The following is a 23,247-nucleotide window of genomic DNA, read 5'->3' as shown; positions in this document are numbered from 1 at the left end:
AGGGGAGGGCGTTTCAGTCTCTTCTGCTGACGGCCGGTCTCTAGGGATCCTTTCTGTCAGCCCTTTGTTCACAGTCCTCTTCTCCAATATCTGCCATGACGGCTGGTATTTTTTATTCCTTTGCCTTACACCTGTTTTGTGTTAACAACCAGCAGAAGCTGAAGCGTGACAAAGAGAATTTGTCATCTCACTGTGGTTCTGACACACCTGAGGTAGGATGCTGATGGATCATGTACGGCTGGCTGGCTCGTCAGATAGCACAGCTTGTGCACACATATCTTGTTGCTGAAAGCAAGTTAAAATCATCAATAATTTGTACGTGGATTAAGGAATGTAACAGCATTCCTTTGCTGAAAGCTAGAAAGTGTCCCATTAGCAAACGTGGCTGGGTGGTTTCAGTGGGCTGCATTCAGGGTCTCCGTTCCATGTGTTTTTGTAACTCAAGGAAGGGAAGAGTAGTTCAGGTACCACCCTGGACCTTCACTTGGGTTTATGTCAGGAAGTGGGTACCAGCGTTAAACCACTTTGCACTGGTCCCGGTATTTCCAAAGGAAGAGATTCTCAGACAAACAAAAACACCAAAACAAATCTTGCTGCTTGATTTTTTTTTGTCCTCAAAAAAAAAGTATCTTTTTAAAGACTTCATTCAATACTGCTTTTCAGATACGAACTGACCCTGCTTATGCCGATATTGTCTGCAAATTACATCATTTTAATAATACTGTGTATAGTATTACTGTACTTGTGTTTCTTACAAATGAACTATTGTCTATAGATGGGTGGGAAGCACATCAGGAAATGCAAAGGAAGGACTTGGTGCCGCGTTAGTTTTAGTTTTTTAAACTCAGCACAGTTTCCATCTGATGTGAATTACACTGTACGCTTGATACGTTTTTGTTCTAAACTAGCAGCACTAAAAAAGTTTGATTCTAGCAGATTCTTATCTTACTTTTTCTGTGTGCATGATAGTCTCCCACTTACTGAAGGAAACCTGGAAGGATTTAAAGAAAAATTTTTAAGAGGGAATAAATACTATTAATGAGATACCTTCTGTCCTCTGGAGGAGATGGGGAACGCCAAGAGTCCAGACTAATTCTTAGAAATAACTGACGGGCATCACAGCCTGCCTGGCAAATTATTTCTCCTGCAGCGATTCAAAATGGGAATCCTGGGTGAGAGTGACAAAGATGAGAAACCGCTGTAGCATGAGACAGAAAGGGTAGTTGGAGCTTTTTGCTTCAGAAGTAGTGGCATGTATTGAGCTGTGCTGCTGAATTTGAGTTACAGCTGAGCATTTTGTTGCACTGTTTAAATTACATTGGTGGTACTTCCCAAGTTTTAGTGTGTTTACCCATCTGAGTGAACACCTGTACTTTGCAAATCTGTGCAGGCAAGTCTTTGCAAGTGATAGACTTAAACATTTCTGCTGTTGTGTATGTTAAAGTGCTACATGCTCTTCCTGGTACAAAGAAAAAGGAGTGCTGAAAAATCCTAAACACTTAAACATGTTAAGTATACACTATTTCAGCATTGATTTGGAGTTGGGTAAAAAACCTTGGAATGTTTATAGAAAGTTCAGAGCTGTCATGATGCCTTGTAAGAGCCAAAACCCTGGTGCTTTTGCCCGCTGTATCTGTGTGCCCAGCTCTTGGGGTGCTCTAGGGCTTCCATGAGAGACTCCCCAAAGGGTGAGGCGATGGGTGATGCGTAACCTGGTCAGTCTGGTGTGGGGAATGTGCTGTGGGGGACGATCAGGGTGTGATATGGCTCAGGTGGGCACAGATTGACCAATTGTCCACAGGTGTGGGGGCTCCCACAGCTGCTTCAGGGGATGGGGACGAGCTGGCCTGGCCTCCCAGGGCTTCTTAGTGGGGCTGAGCTGCTCAGAGCTTTCTGTGCCCTGTTGGAGAGGGCTGTGAAAGTTTAATATTTACTTCTGTCTCCAGTATGGCAGGATTGTTTTATTTTGGTTTTCTCTCTGGATGTTGTTTGTGTTCCTGTCCTTGTGGCTGGGTGAGTGCAAGGTTTTCTTTGCTGTGGGTAGGGTGTGAGCAGGGTGCTTTGGGGTGGTATGTAGATACTAGTATGAGAACAAGCAGTGTCTTTGTTTTAAGAGGAAAAAGAAACAATTCTCGAAAGACTTCAAGTATTAATTCTTCTGTAAGCCTAGCTTTGAGTCTAGTTGTGTAGAATATATTCTTGCTGGATCTGGTAGAGAGAGTAAAGCTTGCTAATTAATGTTTAAATATCCACCTCCAGAAGTAACCTGAAATTGCTCTTTTAGTGCAAAATAACTGAATAATTCCAGGACTTGGTATCTGAAGGTCTTTCAGCGCTAGGATTAATACTAATAGGAGCTCTTTCCTTTCTTTCAGAGGTATTTAAAGGGGAAATTTCTGAGTTTAGAATTGAGAATCTTTTATGGTTAGAGGCCTGAAATCTGGCTGTTCTTGGTTTTAAGCCAATGCAACCTTTTTGGGGAAATACCTTTTGTATTCAATAGAAGCTACTATTTTTCTCTTTGGAAAACAGGAATATTCTTGGTTTTGTGCTGAACTGGAGTGTCTAAGCATTAAATACAATCAGAAAACATTTAACATGTAATTTCTGTAAAACCATAATTATCGGCTTTATAGTGGTGCATTATTCTACCCAGATAGATGGTGATGTAAATGGAAAGGACTGGTGCAGAAGGATGGGGGATTTATTTAAGATAGTTTTGATTAAGGAAATGGGTCAGGTGTTGGTTCGCACTTCTGGAGTTGTGTTTGCAAGGAGCAGTATTTGAATATGTTCTCTGTTACAATAACTGGTAACACTTGGCAAGATGAACTTACGTGTGACTTTGAACTGTAGCCTATTGGGAGGGAGCAGAATCCACCAAGAAATTACTCACTTCTTGGAGGCAGTGCCTGGGTTTAAGACCAGAGGAGTTGTGGAAGTGCAAGTATTTAAGCGTCTTCTGTGGAAGAGTGTGGGAAAATGACAGAAGTGTGGACAACAGCCTTAGGTTTTTACAGAAGCTTAAGATGTTATCCATTGGTTTATCATTATCACTTGTCAATCCTGAGCTAATGAAGCTTGGAGAAAATATTACTAGGCTGATGCAAGCTCTTTATCCAAGATACATTCAAATGACTTTCTTGGAGTGACATACAAAGCTGTTAATAATTCTGTGTGTGTCCTGTTTGGGAGAAATCTGAAGAACTACATCTGAAAATCTACAGAGGGTGTATCCATCAGTGGATAATAACTTGTTCTTTAGTTTTCTGGTATTTGTTGCATTTGTTGTGAAGATGAACCAGCAGTGCAAAAACTACTTTCACTTCTCTACTTCAGCCAAGAAGAGCTGGGGCATGCAAAGATTAGAGCATGCAAGTGTATTGAAATGGGAAAGATACGTCTATCCAGATCTGAAGAAGCATTTGGCTTGTTTAGCAGTTTTTATATGCCTTAGCATGACCACAAAAGCTATTCTCTCACTTCAAGATTGAGTGGGAGCTGGAATCCTGCTGCTGCTGCTGTAGCAAAATCAAAGGGTGTTATAAACAGAAAAACACTTTGCTGCAGTTTCTGGTGGCCAACATCGACGTAAACATGGGAGGTGTAAACTAGAAGGAAATAAGGTAACAAGAAACCTTTTCAAATGGAAATACCACAAGACTTTTGCCTGTTAGCTATGCTCTATGCACAGCTAACGAGAGGGCAGTTGTGCCTATTTTCAGCCTAATCAATGAGACCAGGACAGTTGGGATGAGCAGAGCTCAGGTGTACTGCTGGCACAGGTGAGCGAAGGAGGGCTGGAGGAAGGCTTGCAGAGCCATGACTGGTGTTGATGACATCCCAGATCAGAGGGCTGAGCATGGGTAATGCTTTGGGGGTGCCAGGGCTCTGGAGGAGCATGAAGTTTGGAAGAGTATTTCTGGCTTGTGTTTGCAGCTTGGTGTGACATGCTGTTACGGGTGCTCTGCTCTGTGAGAACAGCAGTGACAACTGTGTTACTCTGGCTCAAGTATTGCTGATCCTAAGAGCTTCTCAGCATTATTGCTGTTCTGTTATTTCCTCCTGTGGCTCTGTGATAGCAAGCTTTTGTTATTACAGCCCTTCTGTGTGGGAACCATCTTCTTGTCTAGAGCATTAGGGAGGGGTGTGCATGGTGCTACCATGGCAGGATTTTGCTGTTTGCAGTCTCTCAACAAAACTCTCTGTAAAGTAATAAGTTATAGAAAGCTTGGTACAGGTAGAGAGGAGCTTTCCCCGATCTTTCTTGCTGACCTGGGTCGGGTAACTCCAAGCACTCAAGCTCGGCTGGCTCCCTGGCAGCTCTTGTGTAAGACGTGGCTTTTCCTCCAGACTTCTCCCACCTGAAAAATGTGCTCTTTTCAAGGTCTGCTGTTTTCCTTGCACTTCAAGATGCTGACTTTTCCCAGTTTGTGTGCTGCTCTTCTCTTGCTGTGCTCCCTTTTTGGTACAAGAGTTCTCTGGGTGCCAGGAGGAGGAAACTGCAGCACTGTGCAACTGCCAGGCGGTTTGGTTTCTTGTGTCCTTGTTAAAGAGGAGACATTGGCTTGTAAATATTCATCTCTGAGGCATAATTATGCCTTAGACCACAGTGGCTTCAGACATCTTCCTATAATATATTTTGGCGGGGCTGAGTTGATTAATGGGGCTGGAAGCATGAGAAGGAAAACTCTGGGAAACTCCTATGCTGCACTTAAAATATCTCATCTAAATTAATATTTCTCAAACATGTTGCCTGCTTTGAATTTAGACCCAGGGGAGAAAAAGCGCTGATACGTATGAGTACTCTGATTTCCTTCCCAAGCTCAGCAAGACTCTGTGCCAGTGAAGGGCAGCAGGAAGCTTTGAAGAGAAAAACTAGAAGCTTAATGTTTCTAGCTGTTGAATGAAAAAATTGGGCCATTACAGAAATGACTGAAGGATGAAGTATCAGCATCTCGAAAGCCCTTCAGTGTTGTCTAATGCTATCGCTTTAAGAACTGCTGTGTTGATGTAATGAGTTTTGAGGTAATGACTTTTTAATGTTTTTAAGGGAAACAAGACCACCCCGATTAACTGTAGTTTTGTTTTCAAAAGCAAGTTATTATTACTGAAATGTTGTCACATGCTATGAATCACTCTGTTCTGTGGCCAAGGTATCACAGGCCTTCTACAAAGCCATTAATTTTAGTGGTTAGGCCTCAAAATTTCTTTCCCAATTTGAGGCAGTTTGGCAGCTGAACTAAGTGCAAACATATCGGTGCATACTTCCCTACTGGCATCAATGTCTTGGTAATGTCAATGTAAAGACTGTGAGATCCTGTATGTGATAGTGGGTGTGGGGCTGGGAAGGGGAATGCTGTGAGCACCAAGGGGCCCAAGGCACATCGTTACCTGGGACTGGGGCTGGTGGTCCTGTCCCCACGCTAGCCCGTTGTCCATCCCTGTTAGCTGTACTAGCTGATGTGTGCCTGTACCTGTACAGTCTGAGGACTTGACCTGAAAAGAAGTTATTGGTGTGTGTGTGTGTGTTTTGGTGTTGTGGCGGTTTGTTGTTGTTTTGTTGGTTGGTTGTTTTTTCCCTCACTTTGGAGATCCTATTGTCACTAACCTGTGAGAATTTATGTAGGAGAAGCCTTTCCCAGGAGCTGTGTAATATATTTGTAGGGAAACCTATGGAACAGCCTCTGTCACTTGAAGAAGTGTTCTGAGCACGTCCTCTGGCAGCTCCTGTGAGCAAACCGATGTGTCTTGCCACAGAAATCTGCCACTGGACACGGACACTCCAGGAGTTGTACTGTGCCTTGAGAAAGCTGCTGGTGAACTTAATTGCTAGTGGAAATCCTTCATAGTTGGGCTGTAGCTTTTCAGGATTGTTACCAAGGAAGGTTCTCTTTTCCATTTTGTTCTGTATTTATGTATGTACAACATAGCCTAAAGACAAAAAGTGGAGGTCTGCTAAATGTTGTGTCAATGTGTATGAAGTTAAGGGCAAGTCGAGTGGCTTGGTGTGAAGAAATCTGTAATGCTGTCTGCAAGCTCATCTTGGAAACTTCACCTGCGTGTTGGACTGAATTGTCTGAAGTGACCAGCGCCTACAGACAGACATGATTCGAGTTCTGATTTCTTGAAGGTGGATACATAATTTTAAAAGGTGTTTCAAGCTAAGCATGTGCAATTTAACCATCTGAAGTACTTATTTTCTTCTACCTGGAGGGGTGGCACTCTACATCTGCACTGCTTGATAACCTGGCAGTGGAGGTGAAAGTTACAAGTTAAAAGATCAGTCACTCTGCAAATGCTTTGTGTTGAAATGCTGTCTAGCTAAAAATACTGGCTGAACTTTAATTCCAAAGATGAGCATTGCTTTATTATTTGAAGATGTTTTCTTCTGTTGTGATCAATATGAGTCATGCTTCTCATGAGTCTTCATATTCTGCAGCTTCAAGCGCGTATTTCATTGTCAATCTCCTTTAACTAATTTTGTGTTCTCCAGCATTAATCTTTTCTTGTCAATGTTTTCTAAATCTAATCTGGCACAGCCTTTGGAAAATAAAGCAGTTGTTTAAATTGATGGTTTTGAACACAATAAATCATAAATCAGTATATAATATTGGAAACCTCTTTTCATCTAGAAAGTGTTTTGGTTTTTTTTTCCCCTGGAAGGTGATTACAGAGCTTAGGTTAGACACATGTGTGAAGACCGTGCCACCTGCAGGTGCTGCGAGAGGGTGCGTTTTCAGCAGTGTCTGTCCAGGGCAGGTAAACCTGCTGAGCTGCCTCTTGCATTGGTCTCTGGAGGTGACAAAATAAACATACTCAGTCTTTTTCTCATCCTTTAGCAAGTGGAAGGCATGAAATACAATAGAGATTGTTCTTCCAGAATCCTCATGTTAATCAGTCCTGACTAAATGCAGGTGAAAATGGCTCAGATGGGACAGGATCGGTGCAGTACAGTTTTTCCTTTCTGTTGCCTTCACAAAAAGCAGCACACACAGCTCTGAGGTCAGATGGGCCAGAACCCTGGTATTTTGATGTATTAACTGCTGTTTCTCCTTAATAAGAGGCTGATTTCTTACAGCATGTCTGGAAGGTAAAAAGATGGAACTCTTACTTCTGCTGAGGAAGAACTGGTACATAGCTCAGTGAAGCTAGTTAAATTTTTGAATGCTTGTTGTCAAGTTTTTAGCTGTTTGGGACCATACTCAGTCTGAACCTCAAACTGTCTGCAAAAACAACGGAGTAGCATCACCAGAAACCAAGCTGGTTTTCAACTCTGAAGCTGCCTCCCAGTAAGCCTTGAAAACAGTGAGAAAGTGTATGGATGGGAATTGATTTAAGGAGAACAAAACAAAGTAATGGAAGACAGTGTGTTGCTAATTACCTGCCATTCTGATTTCTGAAGCAATTTTTCATCCATGAGCTGTGTTCAAATACAGCAGCAAACCAGGAGTATATGTTCTAGCTTGTGGGCATGTCAAATACTGGGAATTGACATTATGTCATTGTTGCTACAGGTCCTCTATTTAGAATCCTTGTGCTGTAGCTTGGGGAGTGCTGCTGGAGCCAAGCAGTTCATCATAACTTGTAATTGCATAAAGATGATCTGCAGTAGCTCCCCAGACTCAATATCCACTTGTAATTGGCAGATAAAAGAAGACTCAGAACAATTATCTGATATTAATTATGTCAAAGACTTTTTGGATTCTCCTTGTCTTTAAAGTCTCAGTTCTTGACATGACCAGAGAGTGTTGTGCAAGAAAAGGGGAAATGGGAGAAGGTAAATCATTCATTCAGCAATTCTGGTCTAAAGCCAACTTGTGCACTTTGCATGATAAAACTTCCCTCAGCAGTCTCATGATCTTCAAATATCATATTGGTGTATTAGGTCAGCAGCATCTGGGCCTGGAGCTTGATGCTGGACTTTCTGAAGAAGAAAGCACAGGGCTCAGAGCTGAGAATCCAGTGTAGTCCTGCCTACGTACACCTATAAGAAACTTTAATCTCTTTATTTAAACGTTTATGCATAGTGGGCTGAAATCTATTAGCAGGTAATGAAAATTCAACCCCTGAAACAAAGTAGCTGTGCCATACTGACATCAATTAAAGAGGAGCATTCTCCAGCTAAGACTTTTACCGAATCATTTGTGCTGTGAGCATAAGAATGGAGTTCTTTTAGTGTGGTTTGGACACCTCTAGCACACCAAAGCTTTGAGTTCTAGTTTTGCAGCAGAAGTATCTATAAAGTGTATCTACTCTTGCAGGTGAGACTGGACAATAATGCAAACTTTATTTTGGCAGCATGCTTTCCTAATGTCTGAGAATATTAACTGGGAGAAATACTGATGTAACTATGCCCTGATAATTGCACCTCTTCTCAGCCACAGCACCTGCACGTACTGAGTCGTGCGCTGGGAGGCAGTGAAGCTTTGCACTGATTCCAGAGCAGTGCTAGTCTCAGAGCTCTCTGCTGGAGGCGTGTTGTGCAGAGCATGTTCATTGTGTGCACTGTTCCCATACTCCACTGGTCCTGCTTTTTCCTTGCCCTCTGACGTCCAGCTTTGTAGCACTTGTGATATGGAATGGCAAGGGAAAATAGGAATTAATAGTCTCTACACCAGGGACTAATCTGCAATCTGTGAGGGCAAGAGGAGGCTTTGTCTGGTTTCAGGGGCTGTAAAGCCCCTGGAGAGTGTTGGGAGTTTGAAGTAGAGCTGGAGCAAGCTGCAGACAGAAACGGACATGAGTAGTAACTCCTGCTGTGGACAGATGTTACGAGATTGAGTTTTCTTGAATTTTTCACTCTGTGGTTCAGTCTGTAGTGCATGTAAGGACTGAGTTGGTGCTTCAGTCTCCTAGCATGTGGGGCATCAAGTCGAGCTGCTTTCATTTCTCGGTGTCTATTTTCATGAATGCTGTCAGCATGTAATATAGTTGCCACATTTACTTGTCCCCCAGGTTTACTGGATCCTATGCAAAGGCTTCCAGGCTAATGGAAGAGGACAGACACACACATACAATGTGATCTAATGTAAACCTTGTTTGCCTAAGAATCTAGGCAAGGAAAGTGGAAGTAGTCATATAAATACGTATCTCCCTTGCGTTGCTTCTGGTTGATCAAGCATCCCTGTATCTGTAGGGCTGTGAGAAGAAACTGTCCCCTGAGGGAAGCTTGAATAATGGCACTCATACTCTTTTAAAGCAGGGTAATAGTATGCAATATTTTTTGTATTTGCTTGAATGCGCAATTGTTTTGCCTGAAAGTTATACCCGGCCTGGCCCCTGGAGGGCGCCAACAGCCAACATTAAATTTTTTTACTTGCCTTTTAGCTATTGCCCACTGACATACAGCACTATAAAGATGGCAAATATATCCCCATGTATAGATTAAATTGAACTTGCTTTGCCTTGCATAATATGGAAATTCAAAAGACCAATTTCTTAGCGTAATTGAAAACCGCTACATTTCAGGCTTATTCATTGAATCAGTATTTTCAGTTAGAATTCAAATTAATCTTTCTACCTTTAAACATGATAACGAGGGTGTAGTTATATTTACTCAGCTTTCTAAAACTCAGGTTCAGTGTAGCTGAATATGATTAACTAAACACACGCAATTGCAAAAGGTTAGTCTGGGCATGACTCGAGTCATATGGGAAATTCATCTCTTCAGGCTGAAGATCTGAACCTACAGTTCAACATTCAGCCTGATGCCTGAATCCCTGTGGAAGGGAAAAATAAAAAAGGAAGAGAAGGGAGGCAAAATGACTGGCCCTACATATGAGCTGTCTCACCTTCTTTATACTTCCCTCTGGATTTTTTTATTTTAATGTAGCCTGGAGTCCTTTTGCTTTGAAGTTGCATTAATGCAGCCTTACTGACTTCCAACACCTGTAAAAGAGACATGGCATCCTAGCACATCTTGTGTCTGGATTCTGTGTGGGTGGTCAGCTGGTAACACAAGTTTGCAGCCTGAGTGTGGAAACATTAAGCTCGAGCGCACCCTACTCTGCACCACAGGCGTGTGATGTGGTGGTAGGTAAATTGGATGGTAAAATCCCTACTGCTGTGGAACACCAATAGCTGGGTTTTAAGAGCTCACCTCTATAAAGAGAAGCCTGAGGCACAATTTGACTAATATCACCCTAAGGCAAATGAGACTTTATTTGGACTCACCTGGTCTTTGGAAGGGCTTAGACTGATCCTGTGTAGATTGTGTAATAAGGCAGAGCTCCTGAAGTTCATGAAAATTAAGCTGGACCCACAAAAATGATCAACTTTTTGGAACAGAAGGCATTTCAGTCTCACTAGTACAAGGCCCAATGGATGGATGTCAAAAAATGGCAAACAAATCTGCAGGGAATGAAGCAAGGGAGCAGCCAATTGCAGCTTTGATGGATTCTCTGTGACTCACAGTGTCCAAATGGAGATCACATATCTTCCTGAAAGCTCAGGTCTAATTCCAAAATTAATTATGGGAAGTCCAATCTGCCCTATGTTACATAGGAGGTCAGTATGAAGAATGTGGTGTGGGTTTTTTTTAATGCATTAATATAAAAGGAGAGTTGCACAAGGTCACAGCAGGAAGGTTGGAGGGCAGGCACTGTTCTGGTGCATTGTCTTTCTGCAATAAGGTGCTGAACAAGTCTGTGTCCCCTACAGCTGTTTTCCCAGCACCTTTTGTGGGACTGGGTTTTCTAATGCTGGAAACTCAGTTATTTGCACAGTAGCTAGGAGGCATGGAGGAGAGAAGGGTGCTCTGGTTTTCCCTGCAGCCTGACCAGCAGGGAAGCAAATGACTTGTACTGTGGTTCACCTGCTCTTGGCTGAATGCAAGAAGATTCAGGGGATTTGTAATTCTTTTTGGGGGTAGGAGAAAGTAAAAAGATTGTCAGTGGGAAGAGCTGACACTCAGACTTAGCACGATTTACCTGCTGTGGGCTTGTGGTGTCTGACAGCATGCCTGTAATCCATGTGAGCTGATCCTCTGTCGTTGCTGGTGGGGCTATGTTGTGTTTCCTTGTGTTTGCAGTAGTCTAAAACTGTGCACGTAGGCAGCTGGTGCACAGAGACTGTTTACTGCTTAAACTGTGCTTACTTGATTTGTGTATGGGTGTGAGGTTGCATGCAGAGGGCACCCTTCAAAATAAATATTGGTAATAACTAGTTGTTATAGCATCGTGAGCAACAGCTGTACAGAGATACCCTGAGGTGGGGTTGTAGGTCCATGTCTGAGTTGCAGTGCCACAACTTCTTAGCTGAATCCAGCCTGCCAGCCAGCTTGTGCAAACAGGCAAGAGGCAATTTTTGTACCAGGCTTCTGCTTTTTGCTCTGTCAAGAAATCTATGGCTCATGCTTCATTAAATGTAACTTGCATTCTCATTTATACTTGTGCAAAAAGTGAATATTCAGCTTTACACGTGTTTACAGTTAAATGCCAATGTACTATAAAACTCTAAAGGGTGAAGTACTTATTTGATGGTTGCCATGCTAATTATCCTCCCTGTCATTCATTTACAGGTGTGGACTGGGTTATCTCTGCATCCCTCTCCATTGCAATGTCAGCAAGAAAAGCCAGGATGGCATGCAGATTGTTTTCATTTGCATCAGGGCCTGTCTTTGGCTCTATGAATAAAAAAGGATCTTTGAATACTGCCTGCCTCTACCAAGCTGAGTGCTCCTAATTTCCAGCTCTGCAGTGCGTGTACGTGCTTGGCCAGCAGAATCAGACCTGGACCTACAAGGTAAGTGTGAGCAAATTTATAATGAAGTCATTAAATCCATGTAAGTTGTTCTTTGTTTGTCCAGCATCACAAATTGGACCATGGACTTGATATTTCAAGTAGTGACATTACTCTGCTGTTGAACTAACATGGTGGTGTTGGGTGGGATTTGCTAGATCTTCTGGCATCTTCGCTGCAGGCCATGAGTCTGGCAAGGGAAATCTGTGTTTTGGATGTGAGAAGAGACAGGGATGGAATTTGCTTGGGCAGTCCCACAAGCAGTCTTCATGCTACTTTTAACTTGTAGGGACTAAGCAGAGAGTCATCTGTCCTTAATCTTTCCCCTGTGCCCAGTATAAACTGGGAAGAGATTGTGTCCCAATATACTTTTTCTGGAAGGCTAGACATTGACCTTGCTGTATGAAATCTTCCCCTTGAGTTACTAAGGGGTTTTATTCTGGGTGGCATGCGGCATGTGTTTTTCAGTCACAGGCTGGAATCATTCCACGGAAGCTGCTCTGTTCTGTTGCCTAATTAATAATGCATCTCTTAAAAAAAAAAAAGGTAAAAAAACAATGCATATTTAACTGATAAGCTAGAGTAGTTTCAAAAGCACCATTTCAGTCCATGAGCTGCAGGATACAGTGCTGTGTTACTCTGAAAATCCTAACTAGAGCAAAACCTTGTATTGTGTGAGTTTGCATTATGCTACTAAAATAGTTGAATGTTTTAATGTGTTGACTTTTCATGACTCTTTTTCTGTTCTTGGGGAGAAAGGATGGAAAATACAAAGTGCAGTAGCTTAGAGAGCTAAGTGAAAAGCCTCCTTTGTTCCTTTTCTGAAGTGGATTTGTGACTAAGATGAAACCTGCAGCAGTGAGGTGAAGTTGTAAAGCTGCTACCCAGCATTACCTCATCCTCAACCCGCTGTTAGTCAACAAGCTGCTCTGGAAAGCTTGTGTGACCAATTCTCTTCTGTTGAGGAATGTAGGGTAAAATAAGGTGTAAAACTAGGATTTGGGAGGGGATTTTTATCTACTGCTGTCACTGTCCAGCACTGGACAAGGCTTTTCATTTTGCAGTTTCTCATAATGAAGTAAGAACTGAGCTTTTAGCATGAACTCTTGCCATTGTCACTTCAGCTGATTCTCATAAAAGCTACTGACATGTTGCTTTGTTAAATTTACCTTTACTGAGGGATAAAAGAAATTGCAAAGACCAAAAAATTGCGAAAAGCCAGGTTATTTTTTTTATTTATTCATGGCAGTTATTCCTCACCAACACAGACTGTTGATATGGGGAGGGTAAATAACATAGCTGTGGAGTGCTAATGTGAGCATTCCTAACAGACAAAGTTTCTTCTTGTTTGTTGTGGGTTTGATTTTGGTTTGGTTGGGGTGTGTGGTGCGGTTTGTGTGGATTTTTTTTACAAATCCACTTTTTGCTCCTTAGCGTGTCACAGAATGGAAAAGTCTTTAGGTTTGTTTTCCTCTGGAAATATGCTTTTAAATTCAGAAGTTTCCTTAGTTTCTAGAAGGATGTTTTGCAGAGGTGGCTTTGCTTGTTTGCCCATCTCTGCTGTGCTGCAGTCTCTTGCTGCTGCTCTCGCTCCCTGACTGCCCAGCTTGGCACTCTGCATCTCCCAGTCTTTTTCCAAAGAGGTTTGCCCAAAGCCTCCCAGGGCACAGGGAATCTCCCACTCTCTCTGTGTTTTTCACATGATTCAAGGAGTAGCAACCAAGACAAAAAAAAAAGGTCCAACAGTTGTCTTCTCTGATGCTCAAGAGTTACTTCAGGAGCTGCCTGTAAGCTGGTGAGCAACACCAGGAACCACTCCTGGCAAAGTGGCATCAGGGACTCAAGGCTTGGGCTCTGATGAGATGAAAATACACATCTTGCAACACAAACAAGGATTGATTTGATGAAAGCTGAGGCATTAATTTAATTTGCTTGGGATGCAGATGAATGACCTGTGTGATCAAATCAGATTGCACTGTAAATAGGTTCACAGAGAAACTGAGTAATGCCAAGTGAAAGGAGCTCAGTTATGGGCTTGGAGATGGGAGCCGATGCTAACCCATAGCAGGCGTGTGCAGGGCATGATGCAGGCATCTTTTCATCGTCTGGTCTTCAATCATGAGCTTTGAAAGCCTGTAGACAGTTCTGCTCTGTTATGTTTTTGCTTGAGGGCAGAGGTGTTGGAGAGGTAACTGCATGCTGTGCAAGGTATAGAAATCTTGTATAGTGCCGTATACGCTTTTGGGAACATGGGGACTGCTTTGATTTGCCTGTACCTGAAGTGCTCTCATAGACTATTATAATCTAAGTCAATTTTAACCCCAGTGAACGAACTCGATCATCTTGAGGGTGTCCCAAATGGAATCTATTCAAGAGTCACAGAGAGCATTGATTTAGAACACTCTAAACCCTGTCTTTTCATAGGGTCTGAAAGATTTATTAAGAGAGTCCAGATTGCAGCTGTTCAGAAATACAGGTGGTCACCATATACACAGGACAAGACTCATTAGGAGGATAGATTCTTTAAAGTCATTGCCAGCATTTTCTAAAATACTTTTCTCAGACAAATGACTCCTACAAGTGGAGTAAAATCTTTGTTTAAAGGTTATTAAATTTTCTTATTGCTATGAATTAGACCATAGAAAGGCTGAAGATTCCATTTTTCAGTAATCTCGTTCATGGGAGCCTTCTAGCTGCATTAAAGGTGAGAATTAACTTGCTCAGCCAGTAAGGTAATTGATCCTTTTGGGTCCCTACCAAATTGAGATATCATTGCTTAATACAGAATCACAGAATGGGTTTGGAACCTTGCCAGTGAATGATGTGGAGGACATCTTGCATTTAAATTCTACAAAATGGTGTTTAAACTCTTTATTTGTTTCCCTGACATCTCCCAGCTTGGGTGTTCAAGCTATGTTAGTTAGACCTTTATGGCTTCTGCAAAAATTAAGTCTTTCAAGTGGACAACTGTGAAGGTTTAAAGATCTCTGCATTTCAAGGATGCTTTTAACAAGTATATATTTGCTGAAATGCTCCTTAGCACAATTGCAATGCAGTTAATCTACCACCCTTCAGAAACTGGCTTCCAAACTAAATAACGGAAATGACCCCAACTTCTGTATCTGTTCCCAGCAACTTAAAGATGGTGGTTGCAACAGCAGGAAAACTGAAACTCTGTGGTACTTGACAGCGAGATTTATCTTGTACCAGTTGTGAGTTCCTAAAGAAACTTGGAAACAGCATTTTTAGTTATCAAATCCAGTTCCTGACTTTGTGAGCAACGGCATAACAGAATCATGGTAAGATAATCTGCAAGGATGTAAGAGAGGTCGTGTAACTCATCCATCAGCCCCAAGGCAGGATCAGCTATATATTAATCCTGACAGATATTTATTCAATGTATTCTGAAGGATCTCCAATGGTAGAGAGATGCTCAGCTCATTTATTCTGTCTCCTTATCCCTGCCATTAGAAAGGTTTTCTTGAAGTTTACTCTGAATCTTTGTTCTTTTAATTAGTCAAGGAAAGAGAGTCTTGTCTATCACAGGTACAGAAAAAAGGTTATATTCTACTCTATGTATATGAAGACTTTGAGGTCCCCTCATGAGTTGCCTTCTCTTTAGGGCAGACAACCCTTAATGTTTTTAACCATCCTTCATGTCATGATTTGCAAGTAAAACCCCTGTTACTCTTTCCAGTCAGTCTGTATCTATCTTGATCTAGAGTATCTTTCTCAAGTGTCTAAAAATAGCAACTATCACCTGTTTTTGATTCACTAATGGTGTGGAAATACGTTTGCTATCAAGCTTAAGGTAAACAAGTACTATTATTTGTTATTTCCTCTAACTGGGAGATTAGTCTTTCGTAGTAACAGAAGTCCTGGATAAAACTAAACCTAATACTACCTATTAGTTTGCAAAAGAATGTGCATTTTAAACTGAAATTGGTGGTCTACAGCAGACTTTAGCAATATCCGGTCTTAGGACTTTCCCTAGTGATTTGGACTCAAACAGCTTCCGTCTATGATGTTTTTAAGCTGGCGTTTCCCCACTCTCTTTACCTGTTTGCTCTTCTGTGAATACCCAGACTTTCAGTCATGATTGCTATTTTTGCATGCATGTGTTTCAGTTCTTTATAACGAGTACCAGATCTTGTAGCCAGTGTGCAAGCGCTTTCCTGTTGTGGTGGAAGATATTCATTTTCTCACTCTCTACAACATGACAACTTATTTCATGACAAATGACATTTGTTACTGATTTTGCCACGTGAAACTTCTGCAGAGCGCCCCCCCTTTTTTTCCTTCTCCTTCCTCCTGCAGTTAAAGTCTGCATCTTAGTTACTGCCTTTTGTTTCTTTTGAACTCATCAGGGGAGGAATATAATCAGATAATACTTGAAATTACGATCTTGACTAAGAGAAAACATTAAAATTTGAGGTAGCTGTCAGCTTACATTAACATTCCGAAGCTGATAAGTAGACAGGCCAAATAATCCGCACTCATTTCTGAGCAACAATTTAGGATTCTGGGGAATCAGATAATGCACTAAGCAGTTTTGAGGAAATAAAACTCACTTAATCAAGGTGGGAGAATCAAACGGGAAAAGGAGAAGCTGGAGCGATTTACTAGTCACTCACAGCTGAGGAATGCATATATTCTTCATCCTGCTAGAAAATTAGAGGTGTACAGAAATAAAAACGGCGATTATAAAATTTTGGGGTTAAAGGAGATTATTTGATCCCTTAAAACCAGTCCAGAAAGCTCCTCAAGCCCTCTGGCTCTCACCTAGTCAGCCTCCCCGCGTGCCCAGCTGGGCACAGTAACAAACTCCAGACCTTTAGCACAAAGTGGAAAAAATTGTGATGTGCCAGAGGAAAGGCGAGATGGCACCAGCATCTTGCTGATGTCTCGAACTACTGAATTAGCAGCGAATTTGCTAGCTATAAAAAGTCTAACCGATGCTAAGAAACGAGTTGCTTTCCCAACTTCAAAGCCTCCACCAGGCTGTCCAGGGAGGATAATTCCTTCTATGAACTGTTCATTTAGCTCCTGAGTGTGGTGAGTGAGATGGACTAAGCGAGTTGCTGATAAGAGATTTTTTGCAAGACAAAGAAAAGTGTTGAACAGTTTGGGCTTAAGGCAAGAGAATACCTTTTTGAAAGGTTTTTATGGAAATAGCTTCTGTAACAGGGCCAGAGAGAAACCTTTCTGCACTGCGGTTGCAGAAGGAAATGACCATCTGAGTTACAGGTGAAGGAAATTTACTTTATCACCTAAGCCATGGTTATTTTCTCAGAAACTTCGTTCTTCAGGATGCATGCTGGGAGCTTCTGCTAGAAGAGGTTTTTACTTTTGTGTATGGCTTCATCTTTCTTGGCAAATCCCTTCTGTCATGTGGCTGTTGTGAAAGAGGGACAGTGGGCGTTAAATGGGTTGTGTTAGTGCATGTTGCAGTTTGGATGCTCCAAAGCAGGCAAGGAAGAAAGAATTTGTAGGGAGACATTGAGCACAAAGTCTCGCATTTAGGAAATGTGCTATACCATATTACCCTTGCTTTGGATGTTTACACAGGCAGGAAGGGACTGAAGTCAGTAAAATTTTAGCCAATTTTTCTAACAGTGAAGTTTCCAAAATGGCTTTGTTTTTATGCAGCCTGGCTTTCTGAAGTGTTGGCGTTCCATGACATTCTGCATACTGTGCTAAATCCAGCAGGGTTTTTTCATGTTGAAGTGGAGCTACAATAATTTCTGAGGTCTGTGGGTTGTTTCAATTATTTACTTCCGCAAAAAAAACCTTATAAATCCTCCTTTCTCTTTCATATTATTAGCTTGCTTGTCAAACTTTTATTTAAACCACGGAGACAAAGATGGATCTTTCCTTTATAGCTCTGCAAAGTTAGATTTACTTCTTTGACCTGTTCCAATGTGATTGAAAGCTAATCTGTCTCTTTTTATTGGCTTTTGGTAAAGCATGTATTTCTTTGTTTCCCTTTTTCATTCTGCATTGTCTTGTGAAAATATGTAACTTCACTTCGAGCTGTAAAAAATTATCCTCCTACAGGAAATAAAAAATGACAACTCTTAATCCAATCCAAGGGAAGGTTTATGTCTTTAATTAGTTTCTTGGATTGTATTCATGTATGATTCAAATAAAATGAACAGTGAGCAATTATAAAGGTCCTGTGGTCACCTCTGACCTTGCAGAGAAGAATGCTAAAGCCAGAAAGCTTTTTTGGCTCAACATCAGTGACAACTGGTTGAATTTGTCTTTCTTTGGAGCTAACTTTTTCCCATAAAAAAGCATGTAGAGAGCTCCTGCTGCAGTTAACGTGCTTGGCCAAGGGCATGATTTGGCTTATGGGCTGTTAACTCCAAAGACTGATATTTCAGATAGTGTTGCACTCCACTTCATAATTAGTCCTTTCAGTGCTCTGATCCTAGAGTATGTTTCCAACCCATCTGCAAGAGTTATTTACTATTGGTTTTTAATAGAGTTAAGGACATAAAATGGCTTTTGTGTTATGTTCCAGTTTTAAAGCTAATACTACTATTTATAGAGGTTGTTAATGCTTTGCCTTACTCAAGTGGATGATCTTGTTATCATCCATAGTATTATATTAGGCAGAGAAAATTTTGCCCCATATGACATTTCCGTGTCATTCTTCTTTGCTTCTAAAGAGCTGAATGAGCATGAGAGTTATATCCAGGGATATTGATCCTGGGACTGATTTTGATAGAAGGTGCTGACTCACAGCAGCAACCCCAAATTGATCAGTGTTTCCTTCTTTCCAGCGGGAAGCATCACCCTGGCGTCTCTAACAAGCTCCTGACCCTCTACAGCAGGGCCAGCACTTCAAAGGCGGGTTGCCAGATCTGATGTATTGCTATTTGCAATGTGTTTGCAGAGTTGCAGGTAGGGAACGCCAATAAAATCTGGACCCTTACTACTTGCAGTAGCTAAATTTATCAAGGAGTCTTGCTGCAGTTTCTATTCAGCATACCATTTTTTTTTTAATGCCTTATACTATATCAGAGTGCAAATAACGACTATCATCGCTTTTCACTAGACTTCAGGGATGAAATACCACTTCACGGGGATTTCAGGGCAGGTTCAGATGCCCCCATACAGTATATGCGGTATATAGAGGTTTCCAGAACAGTATTTCCTCTCACTTGTGTGTTGTTGGAAGCAAAATAAGTGACTATACCTTGCTGGCTTTGTGGCAACTTTGCTATGAACCGGAATCAAGAAAGCTCAGTTAGGGTGGATTAAAATAATCCTAAACCTATGTTAGGTTCTGTGGGTAAAACAGGCTGTGGAAGGCTCAACCACAGCATAAAGTCTACTAAATTATACTACTAAATGCCTGATAGAGCAGTGCAGGGTGAAGCTCATATCCACTGCTGCTCCATTGCTGAATGTGCAGAATCACATAAACAGCAACTGAATTGTAAACAAAATAGAACAAATGATGCTAAAATTAGCAGCTGTTCAACCTGCCAGGTAGTGATAGAGAAAAGTCTTCAAAAGACCTGTGTTTCACGGTGTTTTGGTTATGGTTGTTGAGTTCTGTAATTTGTAGTTTTGGGTTGAAAGCATATGGATACTTATTTTCACTGATGTTCCTGTTCATTCTTTAGGCAATTTTTTTTATTCTGATGTTTCTGAGATATAATGACGCAATCCTGATATTTATTAAATATGTGCTCCTTTTATATGGACTTGTAAAAATAGTTGCCAATTGCAAATTAGTATTATTTATTTAACACTTCTTCCTTATTTTATGAAATGATTTATTTTGATACCTGTAAAACTGTATTTGAATCACTTGCTCTCTAAACAGCCTACCAACAAAAAGTCCCCAAAACCAACCAAAAAAACTCCAAAGCCCCTGTTTAAATCAGACGTGTTGATGTAGAAGGCATCTGAGTATTACAGTAACCTCCACTCTGAAATCAAATGGTTTAATAATATAACCTTGATGACCTGAAAAATATTTCAGAGCCCAGATGTGCATTTCCAAATGAAAAGTTGGGTTCAGAAAACAGTTATGACAAAGTTCAGCAGCCAAGGTTAATGCATGAATGTTGAGGTAATCGTGGGGTAAGTGGAAACTTCAACTTTGTGAAATGAAAGGCTAAGGAAATAAAGAAGGGAGCTGGTCAGAAATGGATGGCAGGAGAACATAAATATAAAAAAAAATCAAAAAGAATGTGTATGGATTAAAGCTACAAAGGAAGTTCAGTATTTTACTGGCTAAAAAGCCCCCAACAAATAGAAAGTTATGTTCTGCAGTCCTTGAACTGCGTTGTCTAGCTCTGGAATAGTGGTGATCATCCACATACTTAATTAGACAGAGTGTTGATTTGCACTCTGCCTTCACTCAGACAGATTACCAACAAAAATGAAAATACCTATGGAAAAAATTCTCTGATTAAAAATCTGGTCCTCCCTCAGAATGATGCCATAATTCACATGGTGCTGCGCTGGGAACACACTAAGGGCATAAATATCTTTATTTGTTTGGTGTAAGCATACATATTTGTGTTTTAGTGAACATACTGTAGGGGTCACATCCAGAAGATGATGTTGTTAGTGTGTCAGTCTGTTCAGCCTAATGGATTTTGGGGAAAGGCTGAAGTGATGTGGGCAGTGATTTGAGTACATCAGTTAGTTCCCATTTTCCTTAAGGTCACTAACTTGATATGAGCTTTTCTGCTTTAAAACTACATGCCCACCTCTTCTGCCTCGTGTTTGTGCCTGTCATGCTGGTACTGCTTAGTGTCTCCAGGTAAAGGAGCACAGAGTTAGTAAAATATTTGGGGTGAGGATAAGGAAAACATTCCTTTAAAGCTGTTAGAGTGTGAAATTTCTCAAAGGTAGAGGAGGCTTTTCACTGTGTACCAAATCTAAAATTTTACCAGTTTCTGCTACTCGTCAGAGTTATCATTTGGGATAGAATTTTAATTTGTGGGCTGGGACTTGACAGTGCCAAGTACTACATAGGGGCACAACAGTGAGGCTTGTCCCCAGACCTTGCAATCCCGAGTACATATAAGAAAAAGCAACAGATGGATACAGACTTGGAAGAGGAGAAGAAAGAACAGTGTGGTACTAGGTGAGATGATTCAGCCTCCTAAATGTCACCTTTGCTGACAGAGAAGAGTTTTGAGGAGGGACTTGATTTTTGGAGGTGTGTGGGGGGAGCTCTGCCCAAGCACTAAAGGTAGATGAATGTCCAAATCAAGGTGGTACTTTGAAAGCTGTTAATTAGGGGGTAGGTCCATGGGACAAAACCAAACTGACTGCTGGCTGAAGACTTGTAAGTTAGGGGGCTGACCATCAAAGGCCTTGAAAATTGTTGCTATTGGCAGACAGAAGAAGAGGCTTTGCTTCAGCTTAGATTTACTGCTTTTAAGAGGGAAACAATTATCTCAGTAGCACATGTTAAGAGCCACGACTGCATGGGCAAACTGCTAAATCCTTGAGTTCAGCAAGGAAAGGCTTTATTCTAATTCCAATTCTTATTAATTAGGGGAATAATGCCTACTAATTACTGAGGTTGAGGGACAATTAGTTATAGTAATGGGTGAAAACCAGGTTGGTTTTGACTAACCTCTGCCTTTCTGTGTACTGGTACATTGCACTGTAGTCAGATCACCAGGACGTTGGCTAATATGACTTGGAATTGCCTTGACTTTCTGATTTGGTGGCTCAGAAAGCATGACACTGTAGCAAAAATTAATAGAAATAAAAATGGCTGACTAGGAAGAGTAAATAAAGAAAATGAATACAGCCAGATATAACAAGTCTTTGATCACAGATTACAAAGATATTTCAGTGCATATAAATGTAAAGAGTAACGATGTCTTTGAAGAGTTTGTAACACAAAAGTCCATGTACATCACAAAGTATAAAGGATAGAGAAGGGTAAAGGATTAAGAAAGGAGAAGATAATACTTTGTGCATCATTAATGAAAGATGAGGAATAGAAAGACAAATGAAAAATTTCACTGCATTGAATTATGACTTTGATTCTTTATTTTACTGATCTGTTGGCATAACACAATACGAGGATTTAATGAAGTGAAAGAGAACAAAGGCACAAAACTATGTGTATCACAAAGCGTGAGGAAATGGTGGCAACTGTTTCCAACGTGAAAAGGAGCCAAGAAGAGCCTATTAAAATGTGATGCATATAAAGTGAACCATGAATCAGAGCTGAAATCTGATTGTGCTATGGGAAAGCAAATAAAGTGCACTCCCAACCCACTGTTACAGTTGTCTGACATGTTCTTAACATTACAGAGGTCATGCCCAGATATTATTTAGCAGTAGTGGTGGGCTCCTTTACCCTATACGATATATTTATTATACTTTTCTCACAGCTGGTATTTTCCCCTCTCTGGGGCAATTTTGTAAACCAAGATTTTTCAGGGATTTTGCTGCCTGTTTATTGCTACCTCTGATCTCTTTCTGAGGAGTTTTGCTGCTCCTGTTTGAACCAGCAATGGAGGAAGAAATAATTATACTTTTTTTAATCTGTGGACTATGAATCATTGGTGGAATCAATAGAATTTAATCCAAAACTTCTGCTGAAGGTTTTAGAGTCTATAAACCACATACAGCATGCAAAAAAAGGCACCAAGACCCCTCTGACTTCCTGAGATACAAAGTGGGCTGGGTTGCCAGTTCTATCCGAGATGGTAGCTGCTCTAAGCTGGTGCTGAGTAGAGACTGAGTTAAATTCTCACCCGCTTCTCCAGCTCGTGGGAGACCCAAGGGAGCTCCATCAGGGTCAGCTAAAGTGGCAGTCTGTGTAAGTAGCTTTGCACCAGTTCATCTGTCGGTTCTTTATAGCAGAGGAGGAGGTGGGGAAGGAAGGGGTGATTAGTGCACAGGGTGTTCTGGTCTGGTCGATACCTGCAGTGAGCTAAATGCGTTGGGTTTAGGATGTTTTTACCTCGCAGAGTAGGTTAGGATCGGGCAGCCAACTGCTCTCCACTCTCTTTTAGATGTATCTGGTTGCAGCTGCAAGGTCATCATCAGAGGACTTGGATTTCCAGAATATGGAGTTCACAGCTTAACAAATGATTAGCCTTGAGTACTTTCTGGTTTAACTCTGTTAGGAGTTTTAGGAGTACGTATGGTTTAGCTGTAGGCACAGAGTTAAAGGAGTTGTGAAATGCTGTCTGCCTACTTGTATTGTGTATTCTTCCTCTTCTTTTTTTCAACTCCATCTTCAAGCTTTTGCTTTCAGCTTTGATGTTGGTTGTATCTAAAAGCAAAGGTTTAAGTTACATGGGCAAGATACCTTCTATTCCACCCAGAGTACTTTAAGGTACACATTTTGAAATTATTTCAAAATGCAATATGTAATAAATGTTTTAGTGTGAAACATGAATAAAAATTAGTATATTTTGTACAGAATCTTCTTTTCTAACTTGCATGAAAATCATACAACTGTGCTGCATTTCATCAGCACATATGTTTTGTGAATTAAAAATT

The 23,247-nt window shown here is 41.1% G+C and overlaps 1 long non-coding RNA gene across 2 annotated transcripts in view; it reads left to right on the top strand.

Moving 5' to 3' along the window:
• Positions 1–23,247, top strand: part of LOC135580457 (uncharacterized) — a 204,438-nt gene that overhangs the window by 55,255 nt on the left and 125,936 nt on the right. For both annotated transcript variants that reach the window (XR_010475090.1, XR_010475089.1), the window contains one exon: positions 11,522–11,745. This is a non-coding gene — a long non-coding RNA (uncharacterized LOC135580457). The remainder of the gene's footprint in view (positions 1–11,521; positions 11,746–23,247) is intronic.

This window comes from Columba livia, chromosome 10 (genome assembly GCF_036013475.1).
Source record: "Columba livia isolate bColLiv1 breed racing homer chromosome 10, bColLiv1.pat.W.v2, whole genome shotgun sequence".
Taxonomy (NCBI): Eukaryota; Metazoa; Chordata; class Aves; order Columbiformes; family Columbidae; genus Columba; species Columba livia.
This window is presented reverse-complemented; position numbering and strand designations above follow the sequence as displayed.